The sequence below is a fragment of the Labrus mixtus genome, chromosome 14 (assembly GCF_963584025.1).
Source record: "Labrus mixtus chromosome 14, fLabMix1.1, whole genome shotgun sequence".
NCBI classification, from domain to species: Eukaryota; Metazoa; Chordata; class Actinopteri; order Labriformes; family Labridae; genus Labrus; species Labrus mixtus.
In genome coordinates this window covers 1413741-1438740 of record NC_083625.1, presented here as the reverse complement: position 1 = coordinate 1438740, position 25000 = coordinate 1413741, and the positions used below count along the sequence as shown (strand labels likewise).

Sequence of the window (25000 nt, the reverse complement as noted above, 5' to 3'; positions counted from 1 at the left end):
AAACGTAGTTAACCTCCAAGTAAACAAACCAACTCTGGTGCAGACCCAGCTGTTTTGCATGCTTGTTATTCTGATTTGCCTTGTTTCATATGGGCATGCCAACTCTTGCGTACCAATACTGCTGACAATCTAAGCAAACCTTTTTGTTTTAGCTGATTTGTTGTTTCTTGGATGCAGCGTTGCAACAAAGAGGCGGCATTATCGCCTTCAGCAGTGTGAGAGCTTGCATCGGTCCTGACTCCAAACCTTCACTTTGGAGCTGCACAACACATTAAATGAAGACAACACGACGGCTACATTTTGTAGTCTACTGTACTTGTAGTCTTAAAACCTGCAGGAGATAATTGGGAAGGGACAGTGAGAACGCCAGCGTGGACTTTATACTACAGATATGACACACACACCATTATTCTAAGTGTACTATTAGCCTTTATGAGGTCTCAGGTGGTGGCCGACAGTGCTGGCTCTCACTTTGATTGTACTGTTCGTGAATTCCAGCCAATCAATCTCACATGCCCGGGGCATCATTTACTGCCGGTGCTTGTCTCACAGGTGGGGTGGGGTGGGGGGATGTGGTGGGCGAGGGTGATGGACTACCTTCTGCCATGCTTGTTAAAAGCTTTTATTCTTTATAATCATCTCTCCGTGGGATGCAAAAAGAACTCCTTAATTAGAATCCAGGACTTTATCTCCCTCCCACAGTCCTTTAATTCCACATCGTAAAAAAACTCAAACCAAGAGCCCTGAGTCAAAATTAGCACTTTATTTTTTTATTCTTTGGCAAGCGAGCGCCAACGCACCTGCGCTGGTCAGAAGAGGCGGCGTTGCAGGCGCTGGTGTTGCCAGGGGAGAGGAGGCCGTGAGAGGAGGAAATGAGCGCTGTAGTGTTTTAATAAGGGCCCTTTTTTGGAGCACTTGTGCCCTTATTCAGTCCCCTGTAGTGGAGAGCTGGAGTGGATGAACCCGTCTGGAGGAGCATTTGCCCTCTGGAGAAGGTGAGGCGTGCAAAAATGACACTTTCAGAAGTAATTTGGAAGCGTTAGTGCATCCAAAGAGACATAGGAACTGCTTCTTTTGTACTTTTTTGTCCGAGAACACGCTTCACATTTTGTTCTTGTGAGCCGTCATATTTATCCAGAGAGAACTTTATAGATTCAAGCAGAACGTCATCGTTTATAAATCAGCATACAGCATACCCCTAGTGTTCAAAATGGGTACTGCAGTCTAAATTCTAAACATTGTAGAGAGCTGTCTCCCCCCCCCCCCCCTCTAGAGTCGATGCTCACACAGGTCACCATGTGGTGGACTCTGAAGCTTCAGTGTTTATCCAGCTCTGCATGGGTCTGTAAACCTTTCTGTGTTCTAACCTCTCTCCATTTTTCAAAAAGCATCTCCAATATTGATCCTAGTTTGAGCACGTTTCTGCTCGTGGAGCTTATTAGAAACATGCAGAGGCTTTTTAGGTCGGGTACAATCACTTCTATCTGAACCACTTCTCTTGCCCGCTTCCATCGCTGCAACACCTGTTGACCTGATAACTGCTCTCATATCTGACAAACCGAGGGGCCGAGGGGTCCAAAACGGCCGTGTGGGGGGTCGCCTTAAAACCACCTACCTTCTCTGGTCCAAACAAATCCAGAGCATTCAGGAGCAGAATCTAAAGTTAGAAGGAGGACATACTGGCTGCTGCATTGTTGTCAGAGAAGCCAGCACTTCAACATAGCATGTTTCCTTAATGTCTGATCAGATAGTAAGATACCTTTATCATCTCACTCTCTACACATCTCACTGATGTGAGTGCTTCATTTAAGTGCTCATTTTGTTCTGCTGTGTCACATTCAAGAGTTGATTGCCTGTAGTGCCTGTAAAATGTAATAACTGCATTAAACTGAAACTTTACAAGCTTTGCTACAGTCAGAAAATACTCTCACACACACACACACACACACACACACACACACACACACACACACACACACACACACACACACACACTCACACACACACACTCACAGAGGAAGAAACCCATTTGGACAAGACGTCCCAGTTAACAAATCAAAGACCGCTCTTCAGCCCACAAAGGATTTGTAGTATTTGGAAAAAGAGAACTGGAGGATTGTGGGTAATCTTCCTCTGTAGAGCTGAGAGGCTCGCTGACTCACAGGGGAAGAGGAACCAGACTTGTTTCAAAGCGAGAAATGGACTGAATGCTCACAGAGACCCCTGAAGTGTCTGATGGCCCGAGACAGGAAGCTGCCACACGACAGCTAATAGGACAAATACTGCAGGGTTCATTAGACAGGAGCCTGACATGCCGGGTCTCCTCTAAGTGGGTCCACTGTTTGATAGGGAGCGACAGCAGCAGCCTCTTCAGCGTATCAGTATGAGCTCCTGAGGAGACAAGGAGGTTACACCTTGACCTACATCCTTTCTCTGTATCTACTCCTTATGTTAAAGGCTGTTTGAATAAAAAAATACTGTGTGGGATTTGAAGGTCATACCTATGCTCCCTCAGCCCTATGCTCCCTCAGCCCTATGCTCCATCAGCCCTATGCTCCATCAGCCCTATGCGCCCTCAGCCCTATGCTCCATCAGCCCTATGCTCCCTCAGCCCTATGCTCCATCAGCCCTATGCTCCATCAGCCCTATGCTCCCTCAGCCCTATGTTCCATCAGCCCTATGTTCCATCAGCCCTATGCTCCATCAGCCCTATGCTCCATCAGCCCTATGCTCCATCAGCCCTATGTTCCATCAGCCCTATGCTCCATCAGCCCAATGCTCCATCAGCCCTATGTTCCATCAGCCCTATGTTCCATCAGCCCTATGCTCCATCAGCCCTATGTTCCATCAGCCCTATGCTCCATCAGTCCTATGCTCCATCAGCCCTATGCTCCATCAGCCCTATGTTCCATCAGCCCTATGCTCCATCAGCCCTATGTTCCATCAGCCCTATGTTCCGTCAGCCCTATGCTCCATCAGCCCTATGCGCCCTCAGTCCTATGCTCCATCAGCCCTATGCTCCATCAGTCCTATGCTCCATCAGCCCTATGCTCCATCAGTCCAATGCTCCATCAGCCCTATGCTCCATCAGCCCTATGTTCCATCAGCCCTATGCTCCATCAGTCCTATGCTCCATCAGCCCTATGTTCCCTCAGCCCTATGTTCCATCAGCCCTATGCTCCATCAGCCCTATGCTCCATCAGCCCTATGCTCCATCAGTCCTATGCTCCATCAGCCCTATGTTCCATCAGCCCTATGCTCCATCAGCCCTATGTTCCATCAGCCCTATGTTCCATCAGCCCTATGCTCCATCAGTCCTATGCTCCATCAGCCCTATGTTCCATCAGCCCTATGCTCCATCAGCCCTATGTTCCATCAGCCCTATGCTCCATCAGCCCTATGCTCCATCAGTCCTATGCTCCATCAGCCCTATGTTCCATCAGCCCTATGCTCCATCAGCCCTATGTTCCATCAGCCCTATGCTCCATCAGTCCTATGCTCCATCAGCCCTATGCTCCATCAGCCCTATGTTCCATCAGCCCTATGCTCCATCAGTCCTATGCTCCATCAGCCCTATGCTCCATCAGCCCTATGTTCCATCAGCCCTATGCTCCATCAGTCCTATGCTCCATCAGCCCTATGCTCCATCAGCCCTATGTTCCATCAGCCCTATGCTCCATCAGCCCTATGCTCCATCAGCCCTATGTTCCATCAGCCCTATGCTCCATCAGTCCTATGCTCCATCAGCCCTATGTTCCATCAGCCCTATGCTCCATCAGTCCTATGCTCCATCAGCCCTATGCTCCATCAGCCCTATGTTCCATCAGCCCTATGCTCCATCAGTCCTATGCTCCATCAGCCCTATGCTCCATCAGCCCTATGTTCCATCAGCCCTATGCTCCATCAGTCCTATGCTCCATCAGCCCTATGCTCCATCAGCCCTATGTTCCATCAGCCCTATGCTCCATCAGCCCTATGCTCCATCAGTCCTATGTTCCATCAGTCCTATGTTCCATCAGCCCTATGCTCCATCAGCCCTATGCTCCATCAGCCCTATGTTCCATCAGTCCTATGTTCCATCAGCCCTATGCTCCATCAGTCCTATGCTCCATCAGCCCTATGCTCCATCAGCCCTATGTTCCATCAGCCCTATGTTCCATCAGCCCTATGCTCCATCAGCCCTATGCTCCATCAGCCCAATGCTCCATCAGCCCAATGCTCCATCAGCCCTATGTTCCATCAGCCCTATGCTCCATCAGCCCTATGCTCCATCAGCCCTATGTTCCATCAGTCCTATGCTCCATCAGCCCTATGTTCCCTCAGCCCTATGTTCCATCAGCCCTATGCTCCATCAGCCCTATGTTCCATCAGCCCTATGTTCCATCAGCCCTATGCTCCATCAGCCCTATGTTCCATCAGCCCTATGCTCCATCAGCCCTATGCTCCATCAGTCCTATGCTCCATCAGTCCTATGCTCCATCAGCCCTATGCTCCATCAGCCCTATGTTCCATCAGCCCTATGCTCCATCAGCCCTATGTTCCATCAGCCCTATGTTCCATCAGCCCTATGTTCCATCAGCCCTATGTTCCATCAGCCCTATGCTCCATCAGTCCTATGCTCCATCAGCCCTATGCTCCATCAGCCCTATGTTCCATCAGCCCTATGCTCCATCAGCCCTATGCTCCATCAGCCCTATGCTCCATCAGCCCTATGTTCCATCAGCCCTATGTTCCATCAGCCCTATGCTCCATCAGCCCTATGCTCCATTAGTCCTATGCTCCATCAGCCCTATGCTCCATCAGTCCTATGTTCCATCAGCCCTATGTTCCATCAGCCCTATGCTCCATCAGTCCTATGCTCCATCAGCCCTATGCTCCATCAGCCCTATGTTCCATCAGCCCTATGCTCCATCAGCCCTATGCTCCATCAGCCCTATGCTCCATCAGCCCTATGTTCCATCAGCCCTATGCTCCATCAGCCCTATGTTCCATCAGCCCTATGTTCCCTCAGCCCTATGCTCCATCAGTCCTATGCTCCATCAGTCCTATGCTCCATCAGCCCTATGCTCCATCAGCCCTATGCTCCATCAGCCCTATGTTCCATCAGCCCTATGCTCCATCAGCCCTATGTTCCATCAGCCCTATGTTCCATCAGCCCTATGCTCCATCAGCCCTATGCTCCATCAGCCCTATGTTCCATCAGCCCTATGTTCCATCAGCCCTATGCTCCATCAGCCCTATGCTCCATCAGCCCTATGTTCCATCAGCCCTATGCTCCATCAGCCCTATGTTCCATCAGCCCTATGCTCCATCAGCCCTATGTTCCATCAGCCCTATGTTCCGTCAGCCCTATGCTCCGTCAGCCCTATGCTCCATCAGCCCTATGTTCCATCAGCCCTATGCTCCGTCAGTCCAATGCTCCATCAGCCCTATGCTCCATCAGCCCTATGTTCCATCAGCCCTATGTTCCATCAGCTCTATGCTCCATCAGCCCTATGCTCCCTCAGCCCTATGTTCCATCAGCCCTATGCTCCGTCAGTCCAATGCTCCATCAGCCCTATGCTCCATCAGCCCTATGTTCCATCAGCCCTATGTTCCATCAGCTCTATGCTCCATCAGCCCTATGTTCCATCAGCCCTATGTTCCATCAGCTCTATGCTCCATCAGCCCTATGTTCCATCAGCCCTATGCTCCGTCAGTCCAATGCTCCATCAGCCCTATGCTCCATCAGCCCTATGCTCCATCAGCCCTATGCTCCCTCAGCCCTATGCTCCATCAGCCCTATGCGCCCTCAGTCCTATGCTCCATCAGCCCTATGCTCCATCAGTCCTATGCTCCATCAGCCCTATGCTCCATCAGCCCTATGTTCCATCAGTCCTATGCTCCATCAGCCCTATGCTCCATCAGTCCTATGCTCCATCAGCCCTATGCTCCATCAGCCCTATGTTCCATCAGCCCTATGCTCCATCAGCCCTATGTTCCATCAGCCCTATGCTCCATCAGCCCTATGTTCCATCAGCCCTATGCTCCATCAGCCCTATGCTCCCTCAGTCCTATGCTCCCCCAGAATCATGACTGGCCTTTCTTTAATTCCAACAATGTTGTAATCTCATTTTTCCTGTTTCAAGAGGGAGTAACGAGGTCTCCGTTACACGCCAGGAGTGATAAATGAAAGTGATAAATGGCTTGAAATGCTCATGTACTGTAAAGACCTTTATGCTTCATTCACACAAAAAGTGAAAATCACCCTCCAAGCGTATCCCGAGATTACACAAAATCACGTCAATTATTTACTCAACTTGAAAAATTTCACTGAACAAGCAGGTGGCGCAAATGTTCGTCTTGTCTCTATGACAACAGTCTCTTGACAATGGACGCTGTGTACTGTATCTTTTATATCTGAATGTTGTATGAGCATCAAACTGAGGACGTTTGTCCCTCTGCTTTGTCTGGATAATGAGATTAATAATAATGACCGCGCTATCATGGCACTCCTGCCAGCAGGACACAGGCCCTTAGCTCAGGCTAATAGTTAGCCTACTTTAAACACACAGAGGTTTATGATATAAAGAACACGTTTATCGTCTCGTCAAATCAGACTCAGTATCCAGATTTTTTACATGTGGTGCAAGACAGGATTCAGATTCAGATTCAGATTCAGATTTTCTATTGCCCCACAAGGGGAAATTTGCGTTGCAACAGGAGCACACAGAAGACAAGAAACACAAGGACAAGATCACCATAAAACATGGACCAAAATGAATTGGAAAATTAGACAACACAGCAAAATATAACACCAAATAAAAACAGCGCAATAAAATCAGTCAAGAGCCCGTACCAGAATGGATATTCAAGTTATTAAAGTGCAAAGAGGAGGTGTGCAAATGTGCAATTCAAGTGCAAAAAAGAGCAACAAATAGCTAATTGTTGTTTAACATATTAATTGCACTTAGTTAAAATGAGACCTGGAGTCTTTTAGTCATCCTCACAGGAGCTCTAAAACGACGACCTGAGGGTCAAAGGTCAAACTCACTGTGAAGTGGGTGATCTGGGATCACAAGTATGGCCCAAGTATCACAAGGAGAGGAAGATGTTGACCAATCACAGGGCTGGGGGTCTGCGTCGCTTCTATGCATAGCTACATTTTTGAGGAGGTGCACGTCAAACACATTCTTCAGGCTTCTGAGTAGGAAAGGCTATGAGAACCTACAGAAAACCGTATGCTAGGTCAGACGGGGATTCAAACCAGGAACCTCCTCGCAGAGAGACTCCTGACAGACGGGGATTCAAACCAGGAACCTCCACACAGAGAGACTCCTGACAGACGGGGATTCAAACCAGGAACCTCCACACAGAGAGACTCCTGACAGACGGGGATTCAAACCAGGAACCTCCACACAGAGAGACTCCTGACAGACGGGGATTCAAACCAGGAACCTCCACACAGAGAGACTCCTGACAGATGGGGATTCAAACCAGGAACCTCCACACAGAGAGACTCCTGACAGACGGGGATTCAAACCAGGAACCTCCACACAGAGAGACTCCTGTCAGACGGGGATTCAAACCAGGAACCTCCACACAGAGAGACTCCTGTCAGACGGGGATTCAAACCAGGAACCTCTTCACAGAGAGACTCCTGACAGACGGGGATTCAAACCAGGACCCTCCTCACAGAGACACTCCTGTCAGACGGGGATTCAAACCAGGAACCTCCACACAGAGAGACTCCTGTCAGACGGGGATTCAAACCAGGAACCTCTTCACAGAGAGACTCCTGACAGACGGGGATTCAAACCAGGAACCTCCACACAGAGAGACTCCTGTCAGACGGGGATTCAAACCAGGAACCTCTTCACAGAGAGACTCCCGACAGACGGGGATTCAAACCAGGACCCTCCTCACAGAGAGACTCCTGACAGACGGGGATTCAAACCAGGAACCTCCTCACAGAGAGACTCCCGAAAGACGGGGATTCAAACCAGGAACCTCCTCACAGAGAGACTCCTGACAGACGGGGATTCAAACCAGGAACCTCCTCACAGAGAGACTCCCGACAGACGGGGATTCAAACCAGGAACCTCTTCACAGAGAGACTCCCATCAGACGGGGATTCAAACCAGGAACCTCCTTGCTGTGAGGAGACAGAGCTGACCACTGCAGCACCGTGCATGTTGCTCATATTATTTTTAGCATCGTGCCGCCTGCCAGCTGTAATGGAGAACGTTCAGCAAACAAGAGCTCCCGTAGAGCTGCTAGAAAATGATGCTGTTGCAAACTAAAACCTCCATTTGTCTGAAGATGAGAAACCGCTTTCTCTGCTCTACAGTTTGAAGCCAATAGAAAACAGTGGGAGTGCAGGCTGATAAGTATTATCACATCAGGTGTGTGTGTTTACCTCTAGCTGGGATGAAACATTAAAAACCAAATTTTACTTTCCTGAGATGTAAGCTGTAAACGCCTCGATGCAGAACGTCACACACAAATGCATCTTTGTTTTCAAGATTGCAGACCTCCAGGGGGTGTCACGTTTGACTGAGCACTTATTCAAAAAAGGTAAATACTGTGCACCTTCTGGTGACGTCATGGTGCGGCCGAACGACATGCAGGTCTGTATTTAATTTCTCATTAGGAAGGTGGCAGGTGAAGAGAGACCAAGAGAGACAAACGCAGAGAGAGAAAACGGTCAGGACGGAAATATCCTGGATGCGAGAGAGAGTCATTACAGAGGAGCAGCTGTGACCAGGAGGCCGTTACAGTCGAGCGTAAATCCACCAGCATGTGAAGAAACTCAACTCAAATCAGAAATCAGTGACGTGTGTACAAAACATGTCGCTCCATTTGATCAGGCAGCAGCAACAAACCTGTAACAGGAGGAGAGGAGTGTTGGTTTCCTCTCTGTTTGTCAGGAGGTCAGTTCACTCTGTCTTGGACAGAATCAGCTCCTCTCTTCTTTGTGTTCTCGAGGGGAAGTGAGAACTGTCATCTCCTTACACTGGTTCCCAGTTACTGCTCACATCAGATTTAAAACTCTGCTGCTTGCTTAAAACAGACACAGAAACGTCTCCTCCTTACTTTAACTCTCTGATCCAGGTCTACACTCCCCCCCCCCCCACTACACTCTGCCAATGAAAGGTGTCTGATCCAACCTTCACAACAAGGTCCTAAGACGCTGACTAGACTCTTCTCCTCTGTCGCCCCCCGGTGGTGGAATGAACTTCCAAACTCCATGTGATCTGCAGAGTCCCTCTGCACCTTTAAGAAAAAGCTAAAGACCCAGCTCTTTCATGAATACCTACTAACTTAATGATGATGGTCTCCATATTATTGATGATGATGATGGTAATGACGATGGTTTTTGTTTGATAGCGACGACTTATAAGATGGTTTCTATACTGATTAGAGCTCTCAAGAACTGCCCTCAATGTTGTGCTTTGCCTCTGGTCACTTCCTGTCAGCACCTGTGTGTCCAATCAGACTCAAAGCTGATCGTTTGCTCTTACTCACATTGTTCCCTTTTTTCTAGATCCTTGCTCGTGTTGTTCTTACTCTCTGATGTACGTCGCTTTGGATAAAAGCGTCTGATAATTGTAGAACTGTTGTTTCCACAGTGTGGACAGAGAGTAACGGATCATTTGTGCATGCAAAGAATCAGTTAATGTTTTAAAAGGAAAATCAAAGGACACCTCAGTTTGGGTTATTTTCACGCAGATGGCAGCACTTGCAGAGTGCTGACATGGGAACATTCACAGAGATATGCTGACTTGTCGGACGCTCTATGTGCCGTCGTTTTCATGTTTTTCCCCTGGTTTCGTTTTTGAACGACAGAATAACGGGATGATCTTTTTCTCTCGGGCCCTCCTCCGCCCTATTTATTCTGCAGAAAGTCAGAGTGAGCTGATGTGATTTTGGTGTATTTCAAATGTATTTTTAAAAGGTGACACCTGATTGAACGGTTGCAGTGTGCTGAGGGGGGTTGTACGAGCAAGGCGTGGAGAGCGAGAGGTTTTTTTTTTTTTACTTTTACTTACACTGCAGCAGAAAACACAACAATTTGCTGTGACAAACCTTTCACACTTGAAATACACCCGCCGAGGATTTGTGGATGTTTTCAATAATTACCCATTTTTCATCTCCGCTCACCTCCTCCTCCTCCTCCTCCTCCCCACGCCTCCGCCTCTGTATCTTTTAATTTACTCCAACCATCCTTGCAAAATCGAGAGTTAAGAAAATGAAAAATCGGGCAGTCATTAGTCAAAGCAGCGATCCATTCAACAGGTAAATATGAGCATCAGTCATACAGTCAATATTAGCTGAAGTACTGCTGGCCTCGGCATTTCAGGGCGCTGGGAGCCTGCGGCTGATTCTGCCCTCGGGTAAACAATAAACCGCACACACTGGGGAAGGAGAGATGCACACACATGCACACACACATGCACCTAAGTCAACATACACACGCTTACATTACCAGGCGCTTTTGCAGAATTGAATTCATACCCTGCTGGCGTTCCAGTCTGTAAACACATTCCATTATGTAGCTGTAATTCTTTTTTAAGAAACAATAAGTAACTTCACTTCTGACCGGCTTTCCATTCTGCATCACACGGGCACAGAAACGAGACGCCGCCGCTGACGAACATCTATATGCATTGAAATTATGTTATTGTGCTCTTACAGCCGTGCGCCACGGGCTCTTGTGCTGAGCCGGTTACAGCGAGGGGGGGGGGGGGGGGGGGCGTCAGGAGATGGAAATCAAATAATGAATAAATTTTACATCCTGACTCATTTAATTTTGTCCTCGGCTCGAGGTGAGGAGAGGAAGTCTCGCCCATGAGCCGGCGGTGATTTCCCTTTTTTTTTCATGTAAACGCCACCAAACGAGAAAGTGCTGAAATGCAAAAACATGCAGGAGTACACAGCGAGGCTCCCGGGCGCTAATGCAAATTCATATTCTCACACAAATAATGGTTTGTAAAGCAGGATATCAGCTCCCAGTGTTGATCTGGATGACTTCCTCCACTCAATAAGGGATTACTGCAGGAGAGCACATAAACACAGAGTAAAGTGCTCTCGTATCCTGAAGCAGGTGATTTCACACATTATTTAAATGTAATGATGCACGACACAGATTCACACTAAAAATGCTCACAGCCATAGATCTGCACTCTTTAAGGCCAACAGTGAAGGGTCGACATTAAAGCGAGAGAGAGATTTAGACCATGTCCACACGTAGCTAAAGCCTGGCTCACTCTGCAGGATAATCGGGCTGATTTGAGCTCCGATTCTTCCTTCCCGACAATCTCAGGGTCTCTCCCGACTCGAGGCTGCTCGGACCCGATTCTCTGCTCAGATTATCTTGTAGTGTGAGCGGTACAAAGATCCAATCTTAACGTCCCCGATCTGCCCGGTGATTTAGTTCAAACATGTTTAACAGACGTCGTCCTTTGTTTTTTTAAAAAGAAACTTTATTAACAATTGTCAACACTCCGTCCCGATTTCACTCGTTCAGTGTGAGCTCTCCGGCCGTGCCCGACAATCGGGTCGTACAGTGTGAGCTGACATGCCACCCCGACTTTTATACAATCGGGGAAAAATCGCACAGTGTGAGCCAGCCTTAAGATGTCCTACACACTCCAACATGTTCTCTACATTTTCATTTACAAAGTCGTCCAATCAGTCCAGTTAGCATCGTTAGCACCAGCGCTAGTTTGGCTACATCTGCCATCGCTCTAATCTCATGTAAACAAAAGAGACAGCGCCGCATGATGACGTCACACCGAGGAGAAACCGCCGCACAGCGTGACGTTACAAGAACTAAACTCTGTTTCCCCGTCTTCACAGAATCACCTTAAACAGAGTTTCTGAACATCTTCACCCTGGAAGGAGTTTTACTAACGGAGAGTTTACAGAGACCTGAAACACAGTTCAGTCAGGACCACTTTGTCAAAAGAATACTTTGACGCAATTATTTATATTTGGCGGTATGGCTCTGTGAGGGAGATAAGCAGCAAACCCCCCCAGAGCATCAATGACAAGCATGACATTGAATAAGTCAGAATAGCAGAAAAGGAGGAGGGTTGCAAATACGCTTGCAGAGGGAGCAGCAAAAGTAGTCAGGCTAGAGCAGTTTAAATGAGGCGGCATATGTACTATTTGGCCAATAGGACGCTTCGAAGCAAATCAGCTGGCCATCAGCTGATGCGGCTGTGTGACATCAGCTGTTACTGAAACTCTGGCATGATAACAGAGCGTGACTCCGTGGCCTGCCTGAACTAACGCTACGCTCCATTTTGTGTACAAAAGTTTAAAACACACAGAAAAAGCTCCATGTTCAGAAATATCCGCCTACGTGTGGATTTTATTTTCTCAATGGTTTCCAAACTTGGCACATAAATGAGTTATGAGTTATGTAAAGCAGCGAAAACAAAGTTTATCAGGTTGCATCATGTTACGACCCCGAGGCGGGTCGATAAACCATCGATGGAGTGAGAATGTAAAAACAGAATCTAACAGATGCCGTGACTCAGGGAGGAGAGATGAACTTAGTGTGAACCTGCCTTCATGCACATCTTTAAGCTGAGTGTGTTTCACATTGAAGATGATGCTGCACGGCTCTCAGTACTTCAGAACTCACACCCTATAGGCTAACGGTACTGTAGCTTTAAGCAGTGTGAACGCCACAAAGCGAACACAGATGGTACTCGAAGAGCTGCACACAGAAACGTTGTAGAGTTTACTGAGCGCAGTGAAAACCACCGCTGATGACATCCCCAAGGGTCTAACATGTGACGTGATTTAAATAAATTAGGAAAAGTCAGGTGTCGATATGTGAATATGCTGCGGAGAAATGACTAAAAACAGAGTGAAGTCAAACTCCCTCTGTGTTTGTTGTTCTGAGCTCTGTGTTAACGCTGACGGGACGGAACTGTTACGACATTAACATGGAAGAAATATTAAAAGATAATATTTTAAGATTTATTTTTGGGCTTTTTTGTGCCTTTAATGTAGAGATAGGACGGTGGATAGAGTCAGAAATCAGGGAGAGAGAGAGAGAGGAATGACATGCGGGAAAGGAGCCACAGGTGGGATTCGAACCTGGGCCGCCTGCTTCGAGGACTCCATGCTTTGGGCGCGCCCACCAATCACTGCTTCACCAGCGCCCATACTTTTAACCTTTTGTTCTCTCTGAGAGATCCCCCAAAACAGTAAAACACTGTAATTTTCAGAACATGAGACATCATTTCCAATATGGCGACGCCATCGATGCGCTTCAGAATCCAGTGAGCGACGTCACTGAGACTCTGTCCATGTTTCATACGATCTATGATTCAAACGTCAGCAAACAGAGAAAAGACTTCAGCTGTTCGACTCTCCCAACCTCCACACTGAATCCTTAATGCTAAACGTAATCGGACTCTCTCTCTTCCTCCTCAGTCCTCTCTCTTCTCTGAAACTTTCTCCGTCTCTCCTCACCTTCTTTCACTCTCTGCAGCATCGTCTCTCTTCTCTCATCTTTTACCGCGTTCTCGGCTCTATTTCAGCGTCCCCTTTCAAGCTCCTGTCTCGTCTTTTGTTTCCTGCCTTTTGAAGTCCTGCGTCGCCCTCTCCCCTCTCGTTCTTTTCCCCTTTTGTCTCATTCTGAAACAATAACCACCTTTCACCGGCCGCCGGCGTTCACACAGCCCGACCCTCACGTAGTGCTGATTACACAATACTCGCTGTGAAGCCGTAAAAACCATCGAGGCGTGACGTCAGGGGTCGAGATGTGAGGGGGGATAACAAACTCACTTTCAGCCCCTTTTTGTTGGTGTTCAGCGATGTGTCCCCCCGTCGAGCTCGACCTGAGGATCTCTCGGTGAGTAATGGTCTTAAACAAGCGGTCTGCAAAGTGGTCATTCTTCAACGCCTTGTTGCAACGCACAATAATCATATTCACATCATACGATCTGTCAGCAGCTCGCCACCGCCGCCCTTTAAAGGAAAAAAAAAGGTTGACTTACGTCTTGATTTACAACAATCAATATCTCATCAGGATTATTCACCCGCTTTGACAAACCAATCAATGCACGCTCTTCAGCCCCCACGCCGACGTCTCCACCAGCTCGCTGTAATTCATCGCCCAAAAAGGAGGCGGGACAGCTCCCCGGACTCTGGATCACTTCATCGCTTTGAGCACGGCAACATGCAGGGCGGGCAAGTAAAGGGTTGATTTACAGATTCACATGAAGACTTTTTTATAGATTATTTTCTGTTGTTGTTGTTTTAAAGATTCACCTCGACCTCGGGAGGCGCTGCAGTGACTCCCTGTAGGTTTTAGAACAAATGTGGAATATGACACGTAATGTTCGAATTCCACCCCCACCCAACCCGCGCTTGCTGCACTGATCTCTTTTTTACTTACCTTTACTGTTGCAATAATGAGCCTAAAAGCAGCCTGTTGACAATCCAAAAGAACTGATTTATTTCATGATATTATTTGCCAGAAACAAGATAAACTTGATTGCGATTGAGTGCAGCTCTTAATTTATTCACAATGTTACCTGCTGACTTGAACAACCATTCAGAGCGTACAGAGGTTTGAGGTACACACAAATATTTGCAGGTTTGTAACTCTGCGTCTCTCCACCAATCAGTAAGCTGCTGTCTGCAGAAAGACGAGTCTGCTTCGTGTCAGCTTGCATATTGTGAATCGCGCCCTGTTGCTTCTGCCGCAACATTAACCGTCTTCATTTACTGAGGTCAAGACGTCATGCAATGGTCAAGTTACACGGAGAGCGCCCTCTACTGGACTCTACCCTGCAAACTACTTCAGACGTCCTGGTGTGTTAACAGACTGAATATTTTGAATTCAAATTGAATTTGTATATGTTATCGTTGTTTTCAAAGTGTTCTACATTCTCTAACTGTAAAACCTGTGCTGACCTTCATTAAAAAAAATATATTTTGGGGCGCTGGTGGTGCAGTGGTTAGTGCGCACGCCCCATGCATGGAAGCTAAAGTCCTCCAAGCGGGCTGCTTGGGTTTGAATCCTGTCTGTGGCTCCTTTCCCGCATGTCTTCTGTGGTCTTCTGTGACCAGCATGCAGTTGCTCCTGCAAGCTGTCATCCTATTTTTACATCGAGTATCCCCTTGAGAGATGGTAATAATAACCCTAACCCTAAAGACGATATCAGAGAGGTTTTTACATGATGAAACAAAAGATGGACGCCCTGGGTATTATAAAGACTTATTCAAGCAGCAGGATTCAAAGAAGGATCTCTGTTGACAGTTTCCATAATTGAAGATGTAAAGTTGCATCTTTGATTCATGAGTAAAGTGCCTGTTTCCCTGTTTGAGATTTAATTATTCACCACGGTGAGACGTACAACACCTCCACACTCACTGAGCATCAAATGTTTCAACTGTTTGTAACGGACTCAAACGGATAAATGGCGTCCAATCAGAGCGTGTCCGAGTCTCGCTTCACCTCCTGTCCTGCTGCAGATCCGCAATCTGGTGTCAGGTCAAAAGGGAACGCACCCCGACGGGCGAACACAGTGATGATATTCTGGGATTCATACACGCCATCATGCATTGTTTAAAAAGGAGGAAGATGTTCTCCTGCCGTAATCAGGATTAAATGTTGATGAAGTCGACTTGAAGAAAACAACATCAGCAGCTGCCAAATGTGTCACCGGAGATTTAGCCATGAATTATCAAAACAGGTGCAGGTGTTCAAACACCTGAAAGACGGGAGTGCAGATGGATCTGCTCGCACAAAAACAACATCATAAATACTTTTAATCTACAACTTCCTCATATGAAGCAGGCGCACACCCTGACCCGCTGGATCACAGGAGAACTACAAGATCAAAGGAGAACTACAAGATCACAGGAGAACTACAAGATCCAGGAGAACTACAAGATCACAAGAGAACTACAAGATCACAAGAGAACTACAAGATCACAAGAGAACTACAAGATCAAAGAACTACAAGATCTCAGGAGAACTACAAGATCACAGGAGAACTACAAGATCACAAGAGAACTACAAGATCACAGGAGAACTACAAGATCACAAGAGAACTACAAGATCACAAGAGAACTACAAGATCACAAGAGAACTACAAGATCAAAGAACTACAAGATCTCAGGAGAACTACAAGATCACAAGAGAACTACAAGATCAAAGAACTACAAGATCTCAGGAGAACTACAAGATCTCAGGAGAACTACAAGATCACAGGAGAACTACAAGATCACAGAGAACTACAAGATCACAGGAGAACTACAAGATCACAGGAGAACTACAAGATCACAAGAGAACTACAAGATCACAAGAGTCATAGAACTCAATCTCAGCTGTTTTTAAGGGCGGCCTGTTTCTGGTCTTGGTGTTACATTACATTGACCAATAAGAACGCTCTCACCAGCACTGAACAGGAAGCTGTAAACTAAGGTGGCGGGGAGATGAAGGAACGTGCGGTTCTCCTGGACTTTTGAAAAGGAGGAAGAGTTGTGTAGAAAGCGAGAATGACTCTTTGACATGTCCTCCTCCTCCCCAGCAGGTTCCACTCTTCAAAGAGCGCGCTCGCCCCCCTTCACGTGACGTTTAATCACATGTTTACCACGCAGAGAGATCGGCGTTAGAGCCCCCCCTCCGCCTGCATATTCATGCGATGTGGCTCATTATTGAATCTATTTGCTCTACTTATGTGATCAAAAGGCCGTCAGCTCCCCGGAGTCCTCCCCTGCCCGTCCGTCTCTCTCTCTGCACAGACGTGCGTCTGTCTGCTCACATCTCCCGCACGCCGCCGCCGCCTCCTCTAACCTTCATGCAGACCTTTGTGTTGTCTTTTGTTCTTCCCCGACAACACAAATCAATCACACAGAGGACTCCAACTCTTCAAATCACTTCCAGGTTTGCTAATGCGGGCTGTCGGCATCGCTCAGCGGCGGCGGGAGACCAGATAAAGCTATTCATGGAGAAGACAGGAGATTGGTTCCTTTTTCTTGGCCTGTCCGTCACCGAGGTCCAGAGAGCGAGCGGCGAGCAAGAAGTGAGGACACGTTGACATAAAGACCTTGAAGGTAAACACACTCGAGCTCCGTCTGTCAAGCAGGGAACGTGGAATCAATCCCGTCTTTACTGTGTTCCTGTCATACTGCTCCAAACATCCCGTCTTCAACTCTGCTGGAGGCAAATTTAAACATTTGTTTGTCTGTTCTGCATTCGAGGTCCAAACAGAAGCTGCCTTTTTATTTATTCTGCTTCCATCCCAAACTGCAGACATTTTGTTTTTTTGGAAATAATGAAGTGGATTCTCCTTTTCAGTTCCTCTGTAGGTTTAAGGGCAACAACACATTTTCTGTCTCAGTGTGCTGCAGGCTATTTCTTCCCCTGGTGTTTGTGTGTGTGTATGCGTGTGTGTGTGTGTGTGTGTGTGTGTGTGTGTGTGTGTGTGTGTGTGTGTGTGTGTGTGTGTGTCACTGATCAGCGATCTGGAAATAAGAAGAGACATGTTATTTTGGTTCTCAGTTGGTTGCACTCAAAGTGCCTCTGCTGTAAATCACATTCTCAGAATCACTTCTCAGCTGGGGGGAAGCGTCTCTCTCTTGCTCGGCGCCGCGTCCTGTGATGGTCCCGTGTTGGATCCACGCCCTCGCTCCCAGCGTCTCGTGCTGCCGACACACCTCAGAAGAACTTGTAGCTGAGCTTCGGCACACAGAGGGGGCCTTATGTTTGCTCAGAATAAATCAGTCGTCTCATTTTCAAACAAAGGGGTCGAGCGAGGGAAGAGAGTGCTGAGCGGACAGACGGCGTCCTGCTCGGTTTACAGGAAGCAGTCAGAGGACCAAACCTGCACGGCTTATATCCCACGATTGTTGATTTTAAAGCCATTTTATCAAACTGTGTTCATGTTCTGTCCAGGCTCTGTTGTCTGTCTTTTAGGAGCTTTAGTAATTGCCTCGATATTTTTATAAAATGAGGGATGAGAAGAGCGAGTGCCACTGCCTCGTAGAGCCCCTCCTTTCTCCTTCCTCGTCCTACTCGAGCGACAGAAAGGAAGATGCGGGCGTCGGGGTTAAAACAGCCCATGGCGCTCTTCCCTCATGGGTAGAATCAAGCTGATTTTTTTTGGCTGTTGCTAGTTAGTGTCACACGCAGTCAACACTCGCTGCTAGTTGAACTAGGAGAAATTCTACTTGGCAGGATTTCAGTCGGACCGTTTCCATGAATTTTTACACCAACTACTGAAATCTTCCTCCAAGCTGCTGCTAACTAGATCACCAAGTGAAGAATAGAAACAGGTTTCAAGTTTTCACAGACCAGGAGACTCTCCCCGACTGAATTTACCGTGACCGACCTCTCAGATCAGCTCTCATATTTCCTCAATGTCAAAGCATTTAGACTGTAAATTCAACGTTGTGATGAAAAACTGGAGCTCCTCCCTCTCCTCTTCCTCCTCCTCATCCACCTCTTCCTCTTCCTCTTCCTCTTCCGAGAATACAGCGTCACATCCAGCAGCATCTCCTCCTGCAGGTACACAGCTTCACATCCTCTGACCGGCTTTGTTCGGCCCTCTCCCCTCGCTCTCGTTCTCGCCCTCTCCCCTCGCTCTCGTTCTCGCCCTCTCCCCTCGCTCTCGTTCTCGCCCTCTCCCCGCTGCGTTCATGCCGCTGGATATTTAAAGACTTCAAATGCATGCGCGGCCCTGACAATTAGTGGGGACTGTTGCCGGGTAATTAGTGGAAAAGGAAGCAAGCCTCCAATTCCTCCCGTCCCCCCCCCCAGGGAGCTTCTCCACTCACACACACACAGAATCTCTACAAACACACACACATCCTCACATGTGCACACACAGAAACACAGAGACGTACGGAGCTGCTGACAAGGAATGCAAATAAGAAGCAGCGCTCGCAGTGACTGTAGAGATGTTTTTTTTATCTTTGTTGTTTTGTTTTCCAAGAGATGAAGAGCTACTCGAGAGGCTCATTTGGCACGAGAGGTCATGAAGACGACTCACACCTGTTATATAAAGAACATGGAAACCAAGGTAGAAGGACAGGAAGTGGTTAAAAACAACAAGAAAGAAAGAAAGAAAGATGGAGGAAAGGGAGGGGAGAATATGAGGAGGCAGGAGAGAAAACAATGATTTATTTTGCAGCCCTCTCCGTCTCCAAATACTCCAACAATGACTTAAGATTTGATAAGCTCCTCCCTTTAATAAGCTCCTCCCTCTCTAATTTCCACGTAGACCATGTTCGCAGCATACTGTTAGCACTGAGGTTTAGCTCCGTCGGCCCGCAAGCGCCTTTTTCCTCTGGGTCCCTTTCTGGTGGTGCTCGAAAATACGATCATGAGACCATATATTGTATTTTATTTTGAAATTGAACTCATGCTCTCTGCGCTTCCTTTTTTTAACGTCTTCCCTGAGGCATTGTATTCTGTCCAGCTCACCACATGCTCCGTCAAAAATACACTTGCAGCTAATTTGAAAACTGAGCGGAGCGTATTTGTGCTGTCGGCACGCTCCGGAGACGGACCGCGGCGCTCGCTGTGTAAACACGATCACTGACTAAAGTGGCAGCGAACTATCTTTAAGGCTTTGTCATCGTGTTTCTCTGCAGGTCAGGACTGAATGATAATGTAGCAGGAGACACGGCCGTCTCTCTTCAGTGACAGAACTCACACATCTTAAACGCCAAAAAGGCTCAAGGTCAAAATGTTTGATCGGATTGTTAGCTTCACGCTTCACTTTTTATGCAGATTTATGCGTCAACAGAGACAAATAAATCAGTGCAAGAATACTGTCAATGGTAGCCGGTATGTTATCTGCATGGATTACGTTACGCCTGTTTATTGTTGTCCACGCTGATCGTTTCTACTGCATACACCAAAGCCTGCTGATACATGATTGGTCGATACAGCTCGGACCACTAATGGGAACGAGAACACTTCACATGCTGAACATCAGATTCTACAGTTCTATGTTTCTACATTTCTATGTAGAATCCATAAATCGAGATGAAATGGAACCGAACCCGATGACGTTAGGGTGACCTGCAGACGGCAGCCACTATACCAGGTATGTGAGAGCAGGTGTGCTGGATCTGTGACCTTCCTCTGCTTGCTGCAGGTAGAGGCTCACCAGGATGATTATCACTGTGCTGTGGAAACACAGCAGAACAAATATAGAGCTGAGAAACTGTTAGAAAATGTTTTTTTTCTTCTTTCTCCATAAAAAGGCCAAAATATGTAACGATCCAAGACACTGGCAGTGCATGAGCACACACACACACACACACACACACACACACACACACACACACAAACAGAGCGTGCATCTCAAGGCCAGACAAGGACAGTGAAGGTTGTCATCGACCACTAAAAAGAGTTGATTTGTTTAAGGTGCAGAGATGCAGAAGGACGCCGCGGCTCGTCCTCTGGCTCTAAATCAACTTTTCAGACTTTTAGGTGACGCCCTCCGCGCTCTAATGTAGTTAAGCAGCGTGTGTGTGTGCGTGTGTGTGTGTGTTTGTGTTGGTATAATTGAAGTGTGTACAGGCTAGTTTTTATCCTAAGTAATTCATGAGTGCTTGCTGAAGAGGAGCCGGGGCTGAGTCATGGCGAGAAACACCTCAGAGCTTCTGCTGCTCCCTGCTGCAGTATTCATCACTACGTCCCTTTTCCTGGAATTCATTATTCATGTTTCTTTACAGGCTGTCTTGTCCGAGTCGTCGCCGCGGCGGTGCACGATGGGGACTTTGTTCTCGCAGACACTCGATCATCAACCTGCCGTCTCCCACTGTTCCCCTCTCTCTCGTCTCTTTATTGTCCCTCTCTCCCTGCCTGCCCTGTCGCCTCTTCTCTTTCTCCCTCTCTATTCCTCGATTTTACTTTTGCCTTTTCCACGCAGGTCAGTCTCTGTTTCTCCTCAAGAAGACGAGGAAGACGGTACGCTATCCGGCCTGAGACATCTTGGTATGTAAGGGTTCGGGTTGCCCAAGGCCGAGGGACGACAAAAAACCTAATGTTTAACCCCGCCTCCTGCTGTACTCCTGATCGCTCATTTCACACCATAATCTCTCCATTTCTATTGATAGCAATCAATTCTACATTTCTACAATTCACTGAGCAGACTCTTTTATCCAAAGCGACGTACATCAGAGAGTAAGAACAACACAAGCAAGGATCTAGAAAAAAGGGAACAATGTCAGTAAGAGCAAACGATCAGCTTTGAGTCTGATTGGACACACAGGTGCTGACAGGAAGTGACCAGAGGCAAAGCACAACATTGAGGGCAGTTCTTGAGAGCTCTAATCAGTATAGAAACCATCTTATAAGTCGTCGTTATCAAACAAAAACCATCGTCATTACCATCATCATCATCAATAATATGGAGACCATCATCATTAAGTTAGTAGGTATTCATGAAAGAGCTGGGTCTTTAGCTTTTTCTTAAAGGTGCAGAGGGACTCTGCAGATCACATGGAGTTTGGAAGTTCATTCCACCACCGGGGGGCGACAGAGCAATCAGTCATTCAGTGTTGATCATCTTCTCTGTGGGGTACGAGTCAGAAGACCTGACCCCCCAACTGGAGGCAGTGGTTAGCATGCTCAAACCACCGCTAAAGACTTAGAGAAGTCGATTTCTAAAAACTTATGTGGTGTACGTCAGCCACGTTACCAACAATCATCTTGCTCAATGCTATCTGAGTGATTGCTTTAATTACACAAAAACAAAATGAAATGATGATAAACCCTAGAAAGTATTGCTTAAACTTTGAAGCTTCTGAAGTTTCAAAGTCGGTGGTCCGACTCAGTGGTTCCTGAAGATGTTTCTGACATGCACCTTCAGCGTGTGCAAAGCTCCTGCTGTGTGTCGACACTTTGGCCTCTAGTGCTTCTACAATGTAATACATCTGATGAACAATGTTTACATTTATTTTATTTACATGCACTCTGTGAGTAGTTACACACACTAAGATGTTTTCTCATAGTCCACTGCACAGCTCCTACATTACACCTTTTGTACATTTTGTGTTTTTTATTTTTATATTTTATGTTTTACATTTTTAAATTCTATTTTATATATTGTAATATCTTCTTATTCTGTATTATTTAAGTTGTTACTAGTTCTGCTTTTTTTCCTTGTGAATTGTTTAGCACCAATACACCAAGTCAAATTCCTTGTATGTTTAAATGTTCTTGGCAGTAAAACCTGATTCTGATTCTGATTCTGATTCTGATTCTGATCGTCAAATCAAACACTAGGACACCAAATGTACGATAACAAAGACGTGATGACGGCGGCGCTTTGATGTGTTGCTGTTGCAGAATCACAATATGAAATGAAATATGTGTTTTAGATCCCTGAATGAATGAGCTCTTTGTAATCGGACCAGCTCAAAAAACATGATTATAGATTTGAATGATTAGCTCTCCCATGATCCTCTCTGAGTAGCTTTCTCCCTCACCTCGCTCCTTCACCTTCTCACCACGCTGCGTTCCCTTTAACTCCTGATGTGTTCTTCTAACTGAGCCTGGATCTCACCTGATCATGACACGAGTTACTATTTCAAAACCGAAAGTTTGATCTTCTTCCAAACACGTCCGACTCGGATTCACCACAGAAGCAATAATACATGAGGTATAAATTATAGTTACATATCCAGAACTCATAAATAGTGAATATTTCTCAGTAAGCCTCATGTTGGCGACCTCACCACACGCTGCTCATCTGATACTGAGACCCGTCTGTGGGATGGTTACACCAGAGGGTTACCTGGAGGAACATTTAAAGGTGTACTGCTGCTCCTGACCGGGTCTGAACAGAGACCATGTCCTGATTTCACCACTAAGCCATCTCTTCAATTAGTCACCCGTCCACCTTCCCCACAAAGACATCTGGTTGGAGGAAACTCTGAGTCTCATCCTCGGAGTGAAGCAGCGATAACGACCCCTCGTACTGTAAGTAATCAGCTGAGATAATTAAGTGCCAAAATGACCCTGATTGGTTTCTTTTTATACGGAAACTTTTACAATCTGCACGACATTTGAGAAGCTGCTGAGATTAACCTGAGGTGCTTTTTTGCTCATGACAGTAAAAACAAGTCGATTGTAACCATTTTGCACGTGTCAGTTAAGCTGCTGTCGTTCTGTTTTTAAGCCACAGAAAAACATTTCTAAAAGAAACGCCGGAGGCAAAAAAGTGGAATTTTCTTCCCCTCAGAGCTTCTTTAACTTGATTTCCTTTGCAGCGAGGAGCCTAAATCTGATTGGTTATGTCAGCCCCTTTAACAACCCAGAGATAGCGATTTACACCACAGTTTTTCATGAGCTTTTTTTAACGCTTTGGATCAGAGCTCTGGCTCCGATTCTTCCTCCCGTGCCTGTGGCATTAAAGCCGGATAGATGCATCATCCAAGCAGTGTGTGCTTTTTATCTCAATTTAAAAAGTGTCACAATCTAGTCAACAAATCCGCTGACGTTCAACAAACGCTTAAAGAGTGATGAACCAGAAGCTCGCCATGCCACCACATTTAACTTCACATGTCCTGCTGCAGACCCTGCCATGCCACCACATGTCCTGCTGCAGACGTTACCCAGTGAGATCCTCTGATGAGTGAACATCTCACTGACCGATATCAGTTCAGACGCAGCGTGTGATTTCCTGTCTGAGTCATTTTGTGCTGCTCGAGTTTGAAGACGTCGCCCGGGTTGGCTCAGACGCCGACACTAGAAACAAGCCGCACACTGAATCCAATTAGCCCACATCTGGATCTCCACACAGAGACGGCGTGCACTTATTGTATCTGACAGGGAATAACCCACGCATCGATTGATTTTTACAGTATAGCAGACTTCCCATTACGCTGCACAATCTGGACGCGGAGCAGATGGTCCATCCCTAATGCCAATTATTCATACCAGCTCATGTGGACAATGAGCATGGAGAGGAGGAACTAATTATAGGAAGTAGATCCAGGAACGAGCATCCATATGATTTACATTCTTAGGATTAAATTAAAATCAGAAATCAGACTTTTAATAAACAGAACGAGTCGAAGATAATGATCCCTGCTCTCCAAAAATAGACAGAATGGAGTTGAAATAGCTGCAGTTCATCTCCTCCTGTGCATGAATACCAGCACACATGACGCTGACAAACTCAGCACACACACACACACACACACAATGCTCCGTTATTAAACAACCTCCACTCCTCTTGGCTTCTCAGCTGCAGTGGCGTTCATCCGTGAGCAGAAACACACACGGTCGCCGCTACAGATGGTGGATGATGCATAAGTAAACAGGACGGAGAGGTGCCAGTCATGACTAATCAGACGAAGCTGAGGGAGCAGTGGCTCAATAGTGGCACGCTTTCTGTAAAAAAAAAAAAAAAAGAGCTTCTGACAGAGCATGAGAGCGATGGAGCCGAGCAAAAAGAAAATCTGCCACATCACTGAGTCTGAGCCGTTCCTAGCCCGAAGTAAGGAATCAATTTTGACTGCAAGGCAGACTGAGAACGCCAAAAAAAAAAGAAGCAACACAGCAAAGTTAAAGTTAAAAAAATGAGCCTTACCTCTTTGTCAGACACCCAGTCCTGGACCAATCAGAAAACCACAGAGCTGCTTAGAAAGCTGCTGATCCCTTATAGGAAATAAAGTGACACAGGATTTTTGTCAGCCTGTCAGAAAAGGAAAACCTTTTTTGTTTTCTGTTATTTTTCTCGATAATCTCAAGTCAGGATCAGAGGCTGTAGCCCGAGAGAAGCGGCAGCAGGCGGCTCATTTCCATGTGAGAGCCTCTGACATGCTTCTTCTATCCTTTAGGGGACCCGGGGGGCGCTTCACACTGAGATCTGGCTGGGGCTCAGAAGTCGACAACAGCAGCGGCGAGAGTATTTGTAGGTGCAGTTGTAATATTCCAGACCGGGGAAAGAAGGGAGCATCCTTTAGTGGAGAGAGAAAAAAGAAGAAGAAGAAGAAGATCCAGTGCAACAGAAGCCGGCAC

General features: G+C 46.8%; 2 protein-coding genes across 2 annotated transcripts in view; both read right to left on the bottom strand.

Moving 5' to 3' along the window:
• fam114a2 (family with sequence similarity 114 member A2) overlaps positions 1-25000 on the bottom strand; it is a 508616-nt gene that overhangs the window by 272053 nt on the left and 211563 nt on the right. The gene's annotated exons all lie outside the window — the stretch shown is intronic.
• The window catches only part of sgcd (sarcoglycan, delta (dystrophin-associated glycoprotein)), a 282814-nt gene that overhangs the window by 257452 nt on the left and 362 nt on the right, over positions 1-25000 (bottom strand). The window contains exon 1 of the mRNA XM_061056170.1: positions 24570-25000. This exon is cut by the window's right edge and continues 362 nt beyond it. The gene's annotated coding sequence lies outside the window, so the exon portion shown is untranslated. The remainder of the gene's footprint in view (positions 1-24569) is intronic.